General features: G+C 36.4%; 1 protein-coding gene across 1 annotated transcript in view; it reads right to left on the minus strand.

Annotated features, from left to right (window-relative positions):
- The window catches only part of LOC140245085 (uncharacterized), a 100,675-nt gene extending 98,665 nt beyond the window's left edge, over window positions 1–2,010 (minus strand). The window contains 1 exon segment of the mRNA XM_072324682.1: window positions 1,941–2,010. The gene's annotated coding sequence lies outside the window, so the exon portion shown is untranslated.
- Between the last annotated feature and the right edge of the window lie 3,990 nt (window positions 2,011–6,000).

Consider the following 6,000-nt stretch of genomic DNA (forward strand, 5'->3'; position numbering starts at 1 on the left):
CCAGTGTCTACATGTACAGTTTGAAAGTAGTTTGGAAAAGCTTTGGAAGAAGAACTCATCAAGTTTAAGTTTGACGCCATTCCATCTGGTCATGGCCCAGCCATCAACAAAATCTGGACCTGAATATATGGAAATCACGGGGGAGGCATTTCTTGTTTGCCAATACCCATTCCGACTATTTGCAAATTGTAAAATGGTAATACACTGCACACACAGCGAATTTCTTACCAGGGTCACAACACACTCTATTGAATGATCGCAGTGATTGTACGTGTTCGGATTCTGTGCGTGCAAGCTGTTGCACAACTCAAGTGATCAGAGGTGGAGGCTGAACTGGGACCTGGTTGCAGCTACACGAACTTCTGGTCGTAATTTGCTGGAATATTGTCCTGACCCTCAGCCTTGTCTTTCAAAGTTAGACGATTCTACATTGTATTGTAGATGCTCTAGATATTCGATTTCACTGGGAACTTTGATGCAAGTATTAAAAAAAAAAAAAAAAAAGACATGCCGAACCACTTTCACACTACCACACAGCAAAGTAAAATACTTTGTTGACGAACATCAGGCACCCACAACAGACTGCATTTTTAATGGGATTCAGGAATTCCGTAAAGTGGGGGGGGGGGGCACCATTACAATATAACATAGGGCTCCGTTAATAGCTGTTAAAGGGGGGGGGGTGCACCCGGTGCGCTCCCCTCTAGATCTGCCACTGTTAAATTATTGCAGTGCTGACAAGCTGATATAGTGATACTGTGCCATTGACTATCTGTGGACCCTCTTTTAGCTCTTTCAGTATGTGTCACATTCAACTTGCACGCAATCAGCAGTAGAGTGAGTCTCTAATGGTATGTACGGACATGTAATCACAAGGCATACAAAAAGAGAGATAAAATGTCAAATAAAATGTCAAATTTGAACAAACAACAAAATACAATAAAGCAAGCCGCCAAAATTTGATCGCCGGCTACATGTACATCTCAAACCTACACACCAACACTGACATGTCACTGTATTATGTTTTTGCGCGTTATTGCTAAAACGCGTGCCGTCAAACCTTGGCACAGGAGGTCTAACCTTGATGCCATTTTGTCTACACTGTTTATTCATCTCATTCCTAGTCTACATGTTATATCTAGACAGAAAAATCTGTCTATCCAGAGGAGTTTCTTTTATCATTTTCCTACTTTTACGGCTCTCCTCTATAGTGTTAGGGGATTCCGTGAAGCCAGACGCAGTCTCTGCGGAACATAGTCTAGAAACTATATCCCTGACAAGATACAGACCTATCTTTTGGTCAAGATCTTTAACGTTAGAGCTCTATTTAGAGTCTAGATCTTACTACTTACAAGGCATGATTCGTGTTATGAAGAAGGAAGATTAAATATAATTACATTTCAGATCTAAATCTATCTAGACACGTAGACTATAGTTGACATTTAATATGCCTCCTAAACGGTAGCCCTAGGCCCCTAACTAAACAATATGGTGAAGACTCAGAAGAGAGTGTTCTGTTTGTAACACTTACTTTGACTCGGCTCAGCTCATGCGCTCATACAATCCAGACATGAGACACACTCTGTACAGACTTCCATGGTTAGTGGCATCACTGATTAGTGTCAGAGCAATTATCAGTCCATCTATTTTATAAAGGTAGATTATATCTAGGTTTTCTATGTGTGTTGCTACTGAACAACAAAAACCACAACTCGAAAGGTCGTGAATGGGACTACAACACAGTACAGGTAGGCTGCAATGTTTATAAATCATTGTCATCCGTGAAGAGTCTAGAATACAGGTCAAAGGAATCAAAGTTAGTTATGTTATTGTCGACATGATACGTCGTATTCGTGTCAAGCTTTTCACAAGCACCGATACCTTTTGAAACACTGAATGCCAGAAAGGAATCCAGTACAATGACACATGAATCAACTTACCGGATTTAGTGCGAAATTACGGCCTTTTGTTTCCCCCGAACCATTCGTCGTGTCAAGTTCGGTTTCGTTCGTATGTGTGTGTGTAGTGCAGTGCCGATGCCTGATGTTTGTTACATGGTATACGTTCCATTATGGGGATCACGGTCTAAATTAGCAACTTCGTGTTTTCTTGCCTACTGCCATCTACGATAAGATTCAGGCAGCCCATCTGCAGCCAGCTACCTCCACAGAACAGAGTTCTGTGGCTACCTCATCCACGAGAAGAAAAAAAAAATAATAATGATAATAATAAAAACAACAAAATAGCCACCACTAGAGGGGGTTATTCATATTCCATCCTACATCACAAAATTCTCGTCTTTCAGAAGAAATTCTACAAGATATTTTCACAAAATAATATTGTATTTACTTCATGTGGAGGGGGGGGGGAGGGTAGTAAGAAAATTTACAAAGAGATTAAATTTGAAAAATACATTCAATTTTGATGAATATGTATTTTCCAAGAGATAGCAAGAATGAATGTTGTTTGAGTTCAAGATGTGTTGACAAAAATTTTGATATAACGAAAGAAAATTGCCTGTCCCAAGGATTTTTTTTTATAAAATGGGAGTCCACTGTAATTTATCATTAACCTGGGTCAAGCATTTAGTCGACATTAATCATAAGACTGCATGTAATGTATAGGATTGGAAGTAATTAACTGTAGTAATCCTCAATAATTTATGATAATGTTGATTCCAGATGCTCATGTTGATATAGTCATGTGTTGAATATTATGATTACATGTATGAAAAGTTTGAATGCAAATACAGATGAATGCCGTTTTCAAAGTTATGTCATCATAAAAAATAACTTTTTGCAATGATGCTGCACTTCATAGGCCTACATAAAAGAAGAAAATACTAATGTTATATTAGAAGATGTCATTAAACTTAATATGTACACTTTGTTTTCTTTGTTTTTCAGTAGCTTTAATCTCAAATTAATAAGAATAGATTGATCTGTTGCTGTTTTCTAAAATGTGACAAAAATATCAATTGCAAGGCTGTTAAAGCCTTGGGAAATGTTAATAAGATTTTAAAGGGTGTGTACAGTTCTGGTCGAGGTGAGGATTTAGCTTTTAACGTTTTGCGAGATATTCAGAAACCACTCTATGAGATGTCAAAGAGCATGCAGTTCTAAGGGGTATCAAAAGTTTATTCGATGAAAATCGGTTTTGGAAATGGCTGAGATATCCAAAAACGAAGTGAAACAAAGAGATCCTAATAAAGTTGTGGCATGTCGCCTTTAATTATTAGAACTTTTTTGGATATCTCAGCCATTTGAAAACCAATTTTCATCAAATAAACGTTGAATCCTTCTTGAAATTACATGGTCTTTCATATTTCATAAGAGGCTTTTCATTATCTCACCTAGGAATGTTCAAAACATGAATCCCCACCTCATCCAGTACTGTACAGTCCCTTTAAGACTGGACAGATTTGTTCTTTATTGTGTCACATCCTGCACTAGGGCAGGCAAGAACACCTTACTGCTTCATACCTTCAATCTCTCTTTTTGATGCAAGTTTACATATTTTCGTTACAGTGAGTTGCAAAATTGTTCATGGACATTAGTGCTTAACACTAATCTGTAACACTGTAACACTTCTGTTTTGCAATATCAGTGTTTAACATCAATCTTCAACTCTTCTGTTTTGCAAAACATCAAGTTTAAAAATTCGAAGACATTCTAGCCACTCCTTTTTTCTTTTTCTTTTTTTTGTGTGTATCATTGTGAAATTATAGAAATTAAATAAAGATTATTTAAAACAAAAAAGTGTGCGTGTGCATTTATGTGTTTGTGTGTGTGTGTGTGTGTTTTGTGTGTCTAATATTATAAAAAGATGTGGGGATTTTGAAGCTGAAATATTTTGCAACACAAGTGACTCCTGGTCACAATCTCTTTTGAAAATGATGCGAAGAAACAATGTCATGACCTCACAATGGCCCTGTTAGTTTGCATAGAAAAATGTCACAAAAATCATGCTTGTGTAAAAGTAAAATCAGCTTTCACAACTCCCCTTCTTTTCAAAGTCATCTTATGATAATTATGTTTATTAAACAATTTGTGACTGCTCAGCTCAAAACCCACAAAAAAGTAGGCCAGAATGAATTTTCACTTTTCTACATCAGTTTAAAAGATGCACAAACAAAGGGAAACAGACTAGAAATGTATGTAATTCACAACTGAAAAAGAGTAAGCTTTAAGCTTTGACATGAAATCTAACATGTTAAAATTGGACCAACCCAATCCATTCAAAAAGTGATTGAAATAAGAGAGAGTTAGGAAGTGCAGTTTCATAGAAAAGGGAGCTGAAGAAAGGATTTAAAGACTAGGGTCACCGACACTGTGGAGAAGTATCAATGAAAATCACAGTGAAAGCAGTGCCTCGTTTAGAAAAAAATATGGTCCACAAAAACAGCTACATGTACTTATCTTGATTTATGTGTTGTTTTAATCCGGCAAATTTTGACAGTAGGGATAGTAACTGGGTGCTGTTCGTTATTCCGAAGGTTCGATATTCCAAAGGTTCGTTATTCCGAAGGTTCGTTAATCCGAAACACACAAATTCCCTATATACCTAGAGGTTCGTTAATCCGAAAATGAAAAAGGGTTCGTTAATCCAAACATTTGTGGCGTTATTCCGAAGTTTCGTTATTCCGAAGATTTGTTAATCCGAAAATGAAATTCAGAAAAACGAACCTTCGGAATAACAAATCTTCGGACTGAAGAGCCTTCGGAACAACGGACCTTCGGAATAACGAGCTGTAACCATAGTAACTCTCCCAGGCAAGACAAACTTTAAATATTTGAGTCTGTAAAAACAAATTATAATTTTGATCCATTACGCGTACAGAGACTCATAGACTGTGACTTTTTGTGGACATTTTGAGCTGGATGGTCACGCTTGATGTGACAGATATATATAAAAAAAAAATAATATGGTATATTTGAAGAGTTTGTTTGCAAAAACCCATAAGTCCATATTAGACAAACAGAGATATTTGCGATTAAAGGTCAAGAAAAATAAAGAGAATAATAAGAAAATTTTTGCTTCTTTTGACCATAACATCAAAAATGTACCTTTATATGTAGTGACCAATATATCATTTAAAAGGTATTGTTTTGTACTTTATGACAAAGACCGTACTTCAAATTCTTCAAAAATGGACTTATCGGTTTTTGCAAACAAACTCTTCATTTGAAGAGTTTTATCTCAAAACAAGCTAACTCCATTCTTGTTGAGATATTTTTGATTAAAGCTACAAAAACAAAGAAAATAATAAGAAAATACAAGATATTTTTAATCGGAACTTTAGTTCTAGAATATTATTACATCACAATTAAGTGAGGTATTTAATACTGCAAAGGTTTAATTTTGCTTCTATCTGATGATGGACCAACTTTGAAATGTTTCAAAATGGTGCTTGACTCATCTTGCAATAAACTTCATCATTGGTATATTCATGTGAAAAGAAAAATTAGTGAAGATTTCGGTGCAAGCAAATGGGAGAGTTGTGTGGCCATGTCACCATCTGAACTGATTTTCATATGAATCATTCGATTGTAACAGCTATTGTTCATACTAGGATCATTCAAATTCATGTGTGAGTTTCTTCACTTTGTCTCCCTCTACAAATTAAATTTGTTAAGATCACAACTGCTGATCTCAACAAGTTTAGTTTGTAGAGGGAGACAAAGTGAAGAAACTCACACCTGAACCTTCACCCCTCTGAATATCTTTCTTTCATTTATAAACATTTAAATTATTGCAACTGATTGACAAATTGCCCTACATCGACGTAAATAAGCACTGAATTGATCAGTGTTCGACTGATCTCGACGGAAGAATTTCATGAATTTGAATAACAAAGCAGTACCCGCTGCATGCTATAAGGATTAGAACCTACACTTGCTGTCGGGCGAAAGCTCGGTGGTCTAGTGGAGATGACGCCTGTCCGGTGATCAGGAGGTCTTAGGTTCGAATCCTGCTCGAGTATGTACGCCCATGATTTTT

Source organism: Diadema setosum, chromosome 22 (assembly GCF_964275005.1).
Source record: "Diadema setosum chromosome 22, eeDiaSeto1, whole genome shotgun sequence".
Taxonomy (NCBI): domain Eukaryota; kingdom Metazoa; phylum Echinodermata; class Echinoidea; order Diadematoida; family Diadematidae; genus Diadema; species Diadema setosum.